This window comes from Dermacentor albipictus, chromosome 1 (genome assembly GCF_038994185.2).
Source record: "Dermacentor albipictus isolate Rhodes 1998 colony chromosome 1, USDA_Dalb.pri_finalv2, whole genome shotgun sequence".
Taxonomy (NCBI): domain Eukaryota; kingdom Metazoa; phylum Arthropoda; class Arachnida; order Ixodida; family Ixodidae; genus Dermacentor; species Dermacentor albipictus.
This window is the reverse complement of record NC_091821.1, coordinates 30,259,852-30,273,875: the sequence shown is the minus strand read 5'-3', so window position 1 is coordinate 30,273,875 and position 14,024 is coordinate 30,259,852. Positions and strand designations below refer to the sequence as shown.

Genomic DNA, 14,024 nt, shown 5'->3' with positions numbered 1-14,024 from the left:
AGGGACTGTAGCCCGTAACTTCATGCTTTGAGGTGTTAAATGCGTACGTAATGAAAGGCAGCACGCTGTCCCAGTTCTTATGATCTGACTCGACATACATGGACAGCATGTTAGTAAGAGTTCTGTTCGTGCGTTCCGTAAGGCCATTTGTTTGGGGATGATACGGGGTGGAATGTCGAAACCTTGAAGCACATAGACGAAGCATCTCTTCGACCACGTCTGCAGTGAACTGCCGCCCACGATCGCTGATGATGACTCTGGGAGGTCCATGTCGGAGAATGACAAAACGCAGCAGAAAAATACACACTTCGGTTGCAGTAGCCGATGGTATTGCAGCTGTCTCACAGTAGCGTGTCAAGTGATCGGCACACACGATAATCCAGCGATTCCCATCGGATGAACGCGGAAAAGGACCGAGGAGGTCGATGCCAACTTGCTCAAAGGGAGTGCTGGGGGGTGGCACTGGATGGAGTAGACCAGGAGGAGCACTCGTCGGACGCTTATAACGTTGACACTCGCTGCAGCTGGCCACATACTGGGCGGTCGTCTGGCGCATTTTAGGCCAGTAGAACCTTTCTTGAAGGCGGTAGAGAGTTCGCGCAGAGCCCAAATGTCCAGATGTTGGATCGTCATGCATAGCGCGCAAGACGGAGACACGGAGACTCTCCGGGACCACCAGAAGATATCGTGGGCCTGTGGTAGAATAGTTCTTTTTGTAAAGAACCCCATCACGAACACAAAAACGATTGGATGGTGCTGATTGCCTTGCAGTAATGAGCAGTGGTTCTAAAGTTCTGTCTTTTTGTTGCTCGACCTTGAAGGTATTTATATCAGGAAACCCCGGCTCCAGTGATGCGATATAGCAGTCGAAGTTGTCCGCGTCGCAGTCCGTCGTTTGAAGCGGCATGCGCGAGAGGCAGTCAGCGTCGGCGTGTCGGCGGCCGCTTTTATAAGAAACGGTAAAGTTATATTCCTGTAAACGGAGTGTCCAACGCGCAAGCCGGCCCGACGGATCACGGAGATTAACCAGCCAGCAGAGAGAATGATGGTCTGTCACCACCGTGAAGGGGCGCCCGTACAGGTACGACCGGAAGCGCTGTACTGCGAAAATAACTGCAAGACATTCTTGCTCTGTAACGGTGTAGTTACGCTCGGGCTTACTTAAAGAACGACTCGCATAGGCGACGACGTGTTCTTTGGTGTCGACGCGTTGAATAAGGACAGCGCCGATGCCAATACCGCTAGCGTCCGTATGAACTTCTGTGGGAGCCGCATGGTCGAAGTGTCGGAGAATGGGGTGAGACGTCAGACGAGACTTCAGCTCACGAAAACTGGCTTCACATTCAGGAGTCCATTCAAAGGGAACGCCCTTCTGGAGGAGGCATGTCAGCGGATACGCGATGTTGGCAAATCCACGAATAAACCGGCGGAAGTACGAGCAAAGCCCTAGGAAACTGCGTAGCTCTTTTACATGGCGAGGTTTCTTGAAAGCTTCCACCGTAGCAGTCTTCGCTGGATCAGGTCGTATACCGTCCTTATCCACTAGGTGTCCCAGAACGAGTGTTTGGCGCTCTCCAAAATGGCACTTCTTCGAGTTGAGGACCAAACCCGCTTTGTCCAAGCAGTCTAGCACAAGATCGAGACGTGCGTTGTGCTCACTGAACGTGCGCCCGAAAATCACTACATCATCTAAATAGCACATGCATACTTCCCACTTCAAACCACGCAGGATGTTGTCCATGAAGCGCTCGAAAGTTGCAGGTGCATTACAGAGCCCGAACGGCATCACATTAAATTCAAAAAGTCCATCTGGTGTTACAAATGCCGTTTTCTCCTTGTCTGCCTCGTGCATAGGAATCTGCCAGTACCCCGACCTCAAGTCAACCGACGAAAAGTAAGACGCTGATGAGAGGCAGTCGATAGCATCATCAATACGCGGAAGAGGATATACGTCCTTTTTAGTGATGGTGTTGAGGCGGCGGTAGTCAACACAAAATCGCCATGAACCATCTTTCTTTCTAACCAGGATCACTGGCGCTGCCCACGGACTACAGGATTCTTTGATTACATTCCTATTTAGCATTTCGTGGACTTGGTCATTGATCACCTTGCGTTCCGATGGTGAGACTCTGTATGGTTTCTGTCGCAGCGGTTGGGCAGATCCCGTATCTATGCGATGGTGTATACGAGAAGGAGGAAACAATGGTGGTCCCTCTTGCTGGAAGAAGTCAAACAGTCGGGCATGTTTTCGCAGAATATTCGCCACTTCGTGACGCTGCTTAGTGCTGAGCGACTTGTTTACCATAGTCAGAAATGAGGAGTGCGCCGCAGGGCAGACATTAGCGAAATGGCGCTCATCCGCAGAATCAAGGGCCTCTGTAAGAATGGCGAGCGATAGCACGTGATCTTCATGGTAGGCGGCAAGTTTCAGACCCTGTGGTAGTATTGCAGGTTCACTGGAACAGTTTACGGCCCATAAGTTGGTGCGTCCCTGAACGACTGACAGCGTGCAATACGGTATCAGTACATTCCTCTTCATGCAACTCAGGTGAACGGGCTCCACGGTAGCGTCAAACGTTCCGTCGGTGGTGGGGAAACAGGCGACTGAAACACACGTTGCGGATAACGGAGGCACAACGGTATCCCGGGATACACAAAGCACACTTTCACGATACGGTGGGCCTTCCATAAACGCAGCAGAAAAGCTCGTACCTACACTGATTTCACCCGTTTTGCAGTCGACGGTGGCACCACACAGTTTCAAAAAATCAAGGCCCAGGATTACGTCATGCGTAGAATGAGGTAGCACAGCGAACTCCGCGTTAAATATTTGACCACCCAAGGTTACGTCTACATTACACACGCCCACAGGATACAACAACTCCCCACTCACTCCGCGAAACGTATCGGCACGGTCCCAGCGAAACATCACCTTTCGTCCTAGGAGGCTTTTAAACGCAAGACTCATCACTGAAACCGTTGCTCCCGTGTCCACTAAGGTCATGGATGAAATCCCGTCAATTAATACAAACACCTTATTCTTGAACATACAAATGGTTGGAGGTATCTCTGTCGATATCGAAGATTGTCCAGCGACCTCACCTCCAACGGCCGCGCTGGCTAGTTTTCCGGAGGTGGCGACGGGTATCGACGCCGCGGAGAGGGCGACTGGCTTACACGAGGAGCGGGTGGTGGTGTCAAGCTGCGATCGGATGCTGGAGAACGGTTCCGTAGCGGCTCCGGGTGCTGGTGAGGCAAGCTTCCTGAATATGTGTGCGAGGGCGAATATGTTTCGCCCAGAGGACCGCGGTACCGCCTAGACATCGTCGATCGGTCGAACCTCGGTGGTTGGCGGCGATTGCAGTACCTGGCAATGTGACCCAAGTCGCCACAGCTATAGCACACAGGTAAACGACGATCGATGAACTGCCCTTCGAAGCGCTCAGCCGTGGGGGGTCGTGTAGCAGAGCGGAGCGGCTGCGCCTGCTGCACAGGAGGAACAGTCGGTCTGCGTGCAAACCTGCTGGGGCGAGGGTGTTCTGCTGGTCGGTGTTCGGGCGTAAATGTGTCCTCACGTGACCATGGAGCACCTCTGTGGTTGACGTCTGTGACACATACCGCCGGTTGCCAGGAAGCGCAGGGTGCGGCAGGCGCCATGTGTTGCGGGTAATAAGCGTCAGGTTGCCGTATGACGTCGCGCGCAAGTTCCTGGTGCCGCAGCAGTTCTTCACGCACGATCTGCCGTATAGTAGACGAAAGATCGGCAGACGGACTCTCATCGACGCTGGCAATGGTTGTCACATTCGCCAGGCGTCCAAACTTTGGCACAATGCGACGTGTTCTCAACGTCTCAAACGTACGGCAATGACGCACAACATCTGAGACGGAATCAACGTGTTCCCGACTTATGAGGAAATTGTATAAATCTTCGGCAATTCCTTTGAGGAGATGTCCGACTCGGTCTTCCTCGGACATCTGCGGATTGACGATTTTGCACAGCTTGAGGATTTCCTCTATGTATATAGTGCATGTTTCTCCAGGAGCTTGAGCTCTTTGAGCAAGTGTTCTCTCGGCGCGTTTCTGTTTGGCGTGGGTGTCGCCAAAACACTTCTTAATTTCCGCGACAAAGTGCTCCGACGTTGTTAGGGAGTCTTCGTGGTTTTCATACCACATCAGCGCTGTCTCACTCAGAAAGAGCGCGACATATTCAAGCTGAGTGACAGAATCCCAGCGGTTGTAGCGGCTCACCCTTGCGTAGTGCATCAGCCACTCGTCGACGTCTTCGCCCACTTTTCCCGCGAACGAGCGTGGTTCCATGTAGTGCCGCAAAGGTCCAACTGGCGCTGACCTTTGAGAAGGTGAAACTAGAGCTGGCATTTGTCCACCTCCGTCCTGAGCCATAGGGAAGGTCGTTGGCAAGAGACCGGCAAGACGACGGCTCCGGCGAAGTTCTTGATGTTGCGACTCCGTGGTACGTCCTGTCGTACCCAGCTCCTCCACCACTCTGTTGCGCCCACAAAAGGCGTTACTTTGAAGCCGGGGAGAGTTAGAAGCGATGGCCTAGATCAGCTGAGCGCCTGTCGAGATTCAGCCAGCTAGCCACACGTCGTCTTCTTCGTTCACCACCCTTCGGTGCCCCCGCATACTGTTTGTGGCGTGAATCCACTATGCACCTAAGAGCGTAACATTATATATATATATATATATATATATATATATATATATATATATATATATATATATATATATATATATATATAGAGAGAGAGAGAGAGAGAGAGAGAGAGAGAGAGAGTTTGTGTGTGTGTGTGTGTGTGTGTGTGTGTGTGTGTGCGTGTGTGTGTGCGTGTGCGTGTGCGTGCGTGCGTGCGTGCGTGTGTGTGTGTGTGTGTGTGTGTGTGTGTGTGTGTGTGTGTGTGTGTGTGTGTGTGTGTGTTAACAACTTAATCCAGTGCCCTTCCTTGTGTGCGCTGGCTCACCTGGGTCACCTGCATTCATACTAGCCATGCATAAGCTCAAGAGTTTGGCAGACACTAACAATTATTTCGGGTTCCGTCACTGCTTGCGAGGCTAGAGACCGAAAAGCAAACATAGGGGAAATTACCAGTTAAATTGGTAGAGCATCGCACGCGAAATGCGAAGGCTGTGGGTTCGGTTCCCACCTGCGGCAAGTTGTTTTTTCATCCACTTTAATTTCCATTACTTTATCGTTTCTTTATTTCATTTATTAAGCACAAGTAATTTCCCCTATGTTGTCCTTGGTGTCAGTGTTTGTTGGCTTCTTATGATATGACTAATAAAAATCGGGCCCCTCGGTTAACCCCCTTTCTTCTCGTTCATTACATAACGAGGGTCTCGAATCCGGCAACATTGATGCCTTCAGGTAGCATATGTGGGTTTATTGACCAGTTGCCTTCACCCTAAAAGATCACGTTCTCGTGACGCCTGCGGCAAAAAAGACGTTCCATGTCCGCCGCCAAGGTCTGTGAGTGGTGGCGCTGGGTAACACTCCCAGGGTCCTACTAGGACACATAAATACCCAAGAAAGTGGATGGGAAAACGACGCCGCGGTAGCTCAATTGGTAGAGCATCGCACGTGAAATGCGAAGGCTGTGGGTTCGGTTCCCACTTGCGGCAAGTTGTTTTTTCATCCACTTTCATTTCCATTACTTTATCGTTTCTTTATTTCATTTATTAAGCACAAGTAATTTCCCCTATGTTGTCCTTGGTGTCAGTGTTTGTTGGCTTCTTACGATATGACTAATAAAAATCGGGCCCCTCGGTTAACCCCCTTTCTTCTCGTTCATACATATATATATATATATATATATATATATATATATATATATATAGAGAGAGAGAGAGAGAGAGAGAGAGGGATACAAGGAAGGCAGGGATGTTAACCAGTCAAGAGTCTGGTTGGCTACCCTACGCTGAGGGAAGGAAGAAGGGGAAGAGAGAGAAGGGAGAGAGATATGGTATAGAGATGTGCACAGACAGTCATTGAGCCAAAGCCGCTCGAGCCAACTATACGTTCTCAGAAAGCACAAAAGTGCCTTCACTGACTTCTGAGCCGATGATCGGTGGGGACGGTGCTCTAGTACTGTCTGTTCACTCAGAGGACGATCATCCAGTTTCCTCAATGTGTTGGACAAAGGTCGTCTTTATGCTTGATATTGAGGACAGTGGCACAATAAGGGGTCAATGTTTTCCTCGCATCCGCAAACATCCCATGCAGGACTATCAGTCATTGCAATTAGTGCTGAGTAAGTTTTCGCGGTGGCCACTCCCAGCCACAACCGACACAGAAGAGATCTGTGTCGGTGCAGTCCGGCCGGAGGTCTGAGTTGCAGTGAAGGGTTTATAGTCTGTGCAGTCTGGTGCGTCTTGTATGTGCGGTATTTCACTCTGCTAAGGAGAGCGTATGTGCTATAATGCGAACTTATCTCCCAGCGTCGGTCCTTGAGAGAGCGTAGAACTATGCATATATAAAATACACAATGTAGACATTACGCAAGTGTCTCCTAACTCACAAAATGAAACGGCCTCAAAGATTTCCCTGGCCATCTTATCGCTGTACTTCCTCAGCGCATGTGTCGTCTAGGTGGGTGAGCAGCCACACTTTGCACAATGTACAGCTAGATTACTACCAGTCTTAATCTTGACACAGTGCGCAAGCTAACGTAAACGATCATAAAGGCAGCGTCCCGTTTGCCTTATATAAGTGCAGTCGCAAGTGGTGGGAATGACATAAACTGCATTGGTTTTGCAATCTACAGGCTTGGCGGTGCGCCGCTTACTACCACACTCCAGGCGTTTGCCGGCTATCGTTGACTTTCTTGCACAACCTTCCCAACTTCTTAGGTGTAGTAAACACCACTATAACACCGGCCTGGCCTGGCGGATTTCTTGGTGCACGTGAACACACAAAGTACAGGCGCCGACAAAAGTGGTACACTACACGCAGTCCACGCAGCGGCAGCCGGAGCAGCAGCACACTACATCCCGACACCATCTACAGGCGGCATCTGAGATCGAGACAGCCAATGGATGCCCTTTATTAGCGGCAGACATGATCCCAGATGCTGCCTGTAGATGGCGCTGCGATGCAGTTTGCCGTTTCTCCGCTCCCGCTGCGTGGACTGCGTGTAGTATACCACTTTTGTCGGTGACTGTACATACGGGACTGCAACAGTCTTGATTATGTCCTTTACCACTTCGCGCGGTTTCGTGGGGGAATGGACGTATTGCAATAAGACTTCCGTAGGATGACAGCAATTGTGCTGGATAGCCACTTGCCTTAAGCCGTTGGACTTGGTTAGCGAAGCTGCTGGACATCAAGTGGGGGAAAGAGCGAACGAGAGCATTTATGAAAGCCCCCAGGGCTATGGAGCGCATCACCACTTTTGAATGATTGTAAGTGTAGAGGAAAAGGTGTTTCTTGGAACGTGGGGCATAAATCCAACACGTGGGCTCCACCTGGAGGTGCAGTGCAAGGTCAAAAACGTGGATTTGGCCTTTTTCAGGCAATTCCCTTGTGAACGTCAAGGCAGGACTCAGTCACAAAACAAGGGCTGTGCTTCAGCATTTGGTACCACTGAAAGGATCTAGCAGTTGCGCTGGTGGACCCTGGTTCAAATCCAATCACCCGTCGCATTTTGTTTATTCGTTTTATTTTCTTTATTTTCTTTTTTTTATTGAAGAGGCCCCAGATAAGGCCAGACAGACCATAAGCGCAAAGTATGAAGGCAGTTACTAGCTAGGGTTCCTTTCTCTTATTTCTGTTTTCGGTTGTTACGTATGTTTTTATGTCAATAACAATAGCAACTTGTCTGCTTCTCCTGGAACAAAATGCCAACCTCGTGGCGTTCTGTACGGTGGCACGAAATGCACTCGACGTAATGGGCTATCTAAATTTGTTTTTGTTTTTTTTATCCTGCGGACTTCTTTCTACTAACCCGCGAAGTAATTTCTGTGACAGTGCATCGTTAGACAACGTTAAAATGGCTACGCGGTCACCCTCGAAATTCTTGGTGCATCAATTCCACGTGCTACGAAGATAATTACGCATACGTTCCCGTTCATTTCCTCAGCTGTGTGCGGTAATGATCATTTGAGATTCCGTTTTCCAAAGTAGAGTCCGCAGTACGTGTCTAGTCTTCAACACCTCCTTGCTCAATTCATGATTTCCTTCCTCGTTGATGGTTCATTGCCAGGAGAAACAACCGGAAACACGCGCGGGTGTCTCGATTTACGTATCTTCATTTTCTTTCGGCGTTACGCTGCTCTCTTCTTCCCCTACTCAGACGAGAAAGCGGAATCGGCTGGCTTCTCCTTCACTACCATCATCTTAAAAGGAATGTACGAAGAACTTCTGGAGTGGCAGCTTCTTTCACTGCCTACGACGACAGGTGAAATCATGTGCAGCTGCATTTACCAAGGAACAGAAAAGACACCTCAGAAGTGAATACGCGACAGACCCAAGCGGCCTCGTTGTTCCGAAATACACGTTAGATTAAATGTGAGACTAAACCTCGCTGTCGGGCATACACAAACGCTCAGTTTGTATGTTGGCTTTGCGCTGAAAGATGACATATGCGCCATATTGTAATGTGCCCGTGTCGCCAGGTAACCTGTGGCACAAATACACACGTCGGCCAAAATTCATGGGGCCTGTTTTGCGAATCTCTAAATGGCGTGTTGTGGACGATTTCAATGAGCTGCTAGATCCTTTACTTATCAGGATAAAATGGCGTTTCCGGAATGAGTTACACTTTAGACGAAACTTATCACTTCCTCTCATAATAGGGTAAGAATATTTATTGCGATAGCAAATACATGGACACCTGGCGCATTTCTCTTGTCGGCGTCGGCGTCGCCTTCGCTGTGAGGTTCCGTGTAAAGTCCAAGGGCGGTAATGTCGTCGCCGCGCGATGCGCACTGTATGTGCGAGTGAAAGCGTGCGAGTGTGAGTCGGCCATCGCGGCTCAACCTCGTGCACGCAACGGCGGAAAGCGGCGAGGGAGTGCGCCACCTTCTGTCGCACGCAAGTCTCCGGAGGGAGGGTAGGGAGGGCGCCTCCGTTCTACTATATACAGGCAGCCCACTGTAACTGGAAATTCATCTGCGATGGGTACAGAGTCCGCAACCCGCCGTGGTTGCTCAGTGGCTATGGTGTAGGGCTGCTGAGCACGAGGTCGCGGGATCGAATCCCGGCCACGGCGGCCGCATCTCGATGGGGGCGAAATGCGAAAACACCCGTGTACTTAGATTTAGGCGCGCGTTAAAGAACCCCAGGTGATCGAAATTTCCGGAGTCCTCCACTACGGCGTGCCTCATAATCAGAAAGTACTTGTGGCTCGTTAAACTCCATAGTTTTAATTTTTACAGAGTGCGCGCTGCGTTGTGTTTTCGCGGCGTACTTCGCGTTGATGCGAGCGGCTGCACGAAAGTCAATTCGCTCGCTGCTCCTACCGTTTTTCTTCACTGCAGCATTTTGAAAGCGACATTCCGCGGTTATCGAGCGATATCATGTTGGATTCTGCGCGCATAACACCAACCGCGCTTGTTAATTTAGTTCGTGTGCCTACGTTGCCTACATGTGTGTGCGTGTGCGTGCGTGTGTGTGTGTGTGTGTGTGTGTGTGTGTGTGTGTGTGTGTGTGTTTGTGTGTGTGTATGACTGGTCCCGGTGATAGCGCAGGCCTTAAATTCATGCACGCGAATGAAAGCGGCAGACAGAATAAAAAATAGAAGGAATGGTTAAGTATAGAGCGCTTAGATTATATATACGTTGCGACAACTCGTGCTGTGTGAGCATCATTTCTTAATGTGTATATATATATATTTGTATATAAAGTCCAGGGGCTTCTCTACAAACAGTTCTCATCGTAGTGTACGTACAAGGCGTGCGTACGTGTTGTGTGGATTTATGTGTATTAGAAAGCTGCAAGAAACACTGCGAGGGCACTGTAACAGTAATGCTGGATTGATTACCACCCTGTTTCCTATACGTTTCGCCAAAGTATCGCCACACACACACGCACACATGCAGATGCGCGTTCGTGCGCTTTCCCGTTTATCTGACGTAAAGGCAACTCTCATTGCTCCTCATCGAATCTACATGATCTGGCGCTCACCATCGCAGTGCCTCAGCCACTGAGGTACAGCACTACACGTGCGGTGCTATTAACTCGAAACTCCAACAAGAAGTAAGACCTTGAGTAGAAGGCGTATGTAAAACAAACAAACGCGAAACACAACAAAGTATAGGAATCAGGTTTAGGAACTAAGAGAGGAAAGAAAACAGCAATGTTTTAATAAAAAATAATCATTCGAAAGCAGTTCACGATGTAACTGACCTGCAGCAATCAAAAACTAGTCAGCTTGCTTGTCGGCTTCTATTGCATGCCAGTGTCACGCCGCGAACGAAACGACTTGGCATTATGCGAAGCACGCACAGTTCAGGTAGCGACGCTGCTGGCGCTAGTTTTCTAGGAAATAAAACCGGAATGGGTTATTTCCTTTAGAACGAGTTACTTGCGTCGGACAAGCGGTTAAGAAATGCGCTCTTGGTTAATTGTGCCTCGCCGTTGAAACGTGGTTGGAATGGGCCTGTGAACCGAAAGATGAAGAGAAAGAAAGAGTAGTGAATTGCTCATTGCATGTAAGGTAACCATGCATGGTCGTTACTCTACTTATTATACATATATATATATATATATATATATATATATATATATATATATATATATATATATATATATATATATATATATATATATATATATATATATACACCTTGTAAAACCATAGTGTCTGCAATGTCTGTGTCGAAAAAAAATATGGGAAATTGCTTTCATCTTCTCGAAGTGCACTGTGAAAGATTGAGTGTCTTGGTAAACTATACGTGGCAAGCGAGTTCGGAAATAAGGTAGTAGCTGTTAGTTAAAACTGACGTTCTCGTCCTGGCATTGTGTTATGGGGAGCTATAACACAGATGTCACTTTTTTATTGTTGATATGGATATAAAAATAATTGTCGCCGTTTGCTGAAACTGCTACACATATTTTACTTGCTTAATAACTAACAGGAGAAGAAATAAAGCAGGAAAAATGGCATATATTATTGCATTCGGTAATACTTTAATAAAATCGAACATGTATCGACACTACGGGTAAGTCTCTCTTGAAAAGCTCTCGTTGAAACAAATTCCATGAAAGTCTGGAATACAGAAGTACGCTTCAGACGCCCTAATGAGACGCAATTACGCGCGATGCGGTGCAGTCAATACTCGTCAGGAATTCCAGCGCCTCTTCAAATAAGTGTTGCGGTGCTTTCTTAGCTTTCTGATACAGTACTTTTGATGGTCATGGGTGGAAAACTTTGGCAAGTGAAGAAAGTGCCATTTGAGTCAAGTAAACGCAGTTCTTGTTCCAGGCGCCGTCTGTGTCTATGTGCTTGGGCCATTCGAGGACAAGTTGGCATCCTTGTCGTCGTGCTCGCACAAACATGTTGGAGAGGACGCGAGCTTAATTCGAAATAAGAAGAGCCTGGTGTAGGCAGTTCCGAGGCACAGACGTTGTGAGGGTGTCGATGCGTCGTGAAAGCCGAGGGTTTAACTAGTACACAATATGTGGGTCAACGTCACATAGAATTTATCCATTTGTGTTCTCTGTGAGTCAGTTCGACAGACACAGTTCTCTCTTGAGGCCTCGTAAGATGTGCCGTGGGTCGGAATACGACATGTGAATAAGGCATGTTTTAGAACCGTCACGAGCCGATGTAACCATGTCATTTCATTTCTTTCGATTCCGCATTTTCTTTGGTTCCGAATTTTATTTCATTCCACTGGACTGCTACATATTGCTTCAACCTAGCAGCTTATCAAAGAGTATTTAGAAGAGCTTAGGTCACACGTGCGTCTATTTCTCCCGGAAGGGTATCTTCAATACACGCTGCGCCGCCAAAGAATATGTGACAGCGATTCATTTTCTGTGCGTCTTTGACAGTTTGATAAAGTACGTGGCTTGTCAAATAGGAAACGGGGCACACTGTTAGGAACGGCCTGCAGAGGTGCCGACATGCAAAGTTTTCTCAGCCAGCTGCAGCTGCGAGCTTCTCCGAAGCGACCATGGAAGCCTTCGCCACCTGCCGCGGTGACTGGTTTCGTAGGGACGATGATGTGGCGCGTTAACACCCTTTCGGCGCCGTTATGACTAAACGCGGTCGCTGGACCAAGCATTGTTCGTGGGTTCGCCATGTCCGCTGTTTGAAGCAGGAAAGCCCCTGGAAGATATATTGCGCGGCCGCCCGACGGGGTTTAGAAGTCATGGACAGACGTGGTGGCCATTGTCTGCGGGGTCAACACGGGGATGAAGAGGCGCCTGCCCGGGCCAAGCCCCGTTTCTCCAAGAACCCATTCACCTCAGCGGGTCAGTAAAACCTGTGTGGAAGTGTGTAACCCTCCCCCTAAAAGGAGGTGAACTGCTGTTTTTCCCTCACGTAGGGATCTAGGGAGGATAGAGTGTCTATAAGCAGCTGTTGCGCGGCTGCAGAGGGTGCATTTCTCTTGCAGTCATGTTAGAATGATGAACTGTAACGTTCTCATGTAAATACTGTAAATAAACCCATATGCTTCGTTCTCGCTGAGAGCAGTCCTTCCCTTCAACAACGTCCTCAGCGTGGATAAGTTGGACGACGGCATGGGCCAGCTACCATCTATTTCATGCCTGACCCCAAACTTCACAACGCATATTCGTGCTACGTCTGCAACGACAAATGCGGATGTTGATCTTTCTAGGGTAAGGGAGTGATCAGTGTACACATAAATGAAATCTTGGAATCTTTCAAACAGATGATGGGAAGCTGACTACACCACTGCAACTGCTGGTACTTAATTTTTACTGCGAAGGCGTTCAATGTTGCGTTGTTGGTATGTTTCAGCTGAAGTATGTTTCAGTGGTTGGTAGTTCCAGAAGCCAGGGAGGGTAGTTTAGGTCTGGATGCCAGAAAGTCGTCATAGGGAGCGTCAGAAAGTGTTATTGGGTTACACCATGCATCTGTGTTCTGGGACAGCTCTCAATACGTGAAACGTGCGGGCGCGAAGAGTGATTCTTGTTATAGACAAGGGGACACATCAGCACATTCCGGATCACTAGTGTGCATGCGTGCGTGCGTGAATGCGTCATTGAGTGCGGTAATATATAGGGTAATAGGGCGCTCCTGGCGTCGAATATTTCGCATTTCCGTACCGTAAAGACCCTGGAAGCGCCGGATGTGGATTGACGGTCGCGCGTATTTGCAGAAGGATAGCAATGACTAACGGTAAAAGAAAAAGACACCACTCCCCAGTCCTTTTGTCTACTTTTCGGGCCGCTTCCTTCATTCACTGCTTTGAGCTTCGATGCCTAAAAGCATCCCCCATTGCCTTAGACACGTGCGGAATTCGTATGAGGCGTATTCTGAATGCTGCCGGAAGGGCAAGCAAGTGTGGTGCATGAAAAGAAAGATGGCAAAGGCAATCCGGTGTTTACGACCGCGTCCTCTTACCTCAGAGGCATCGCCTGCAGCGGCGTTGTACTCTGGGAACGGGCAGGAGAGAAAAAGAGAGGAGAAAAGGAAGGAACCAGGGTGAGGTTGAAAGGGAGAAGACATTATCCCGCCATCTGACCGGGAACCTCTATATCGTCTTCGCGCAGCAGTTCTCCGTGCGCATACATTTGTTTCCTTCGAGTAACTCTCTCCAGTCTCCGCGCCCGCATTCTCTTTCTCGAAGATTTATTTGCATTTTTGCTAACTTTTATTGAAATTAGAGTTACACAACATGGGAAGGTAGGCTTTGTAAGTGGCGGCTATTGCAAAATTCCATATTCTTTACTCGAGCAAGAATAATAACATGAAACGTTAGAAGAAAATTATCAAAAAATATTACACACATACGAACGCGTCACAAGCGCACGAAGAGTGGCTCAATGGACACAAGCACCGAAAACGTATTCCAATAACTGGGACGGTCCCTTCTCA

At 48.7% G+C, this 14,024-nt stretch overlaps 1 non-coding gene across 1 annotated transcript; it reads left to right on the top strand.

Moving 5' to 3' along the window:
• The first annotated feature begins 5,564 nt into the window (after positions 1-5,564).
• Positions 5,565-5,637, top strand: TRNAS-UGA (transfer RNA serine (anticodon UGA)). The gene has a single exon. It is a non-coding gene; the product is annotated as a tRNA-Ser (tRNA).
• Positions 5,638-14,024: the final 8,387 nt, after the last annotated feature.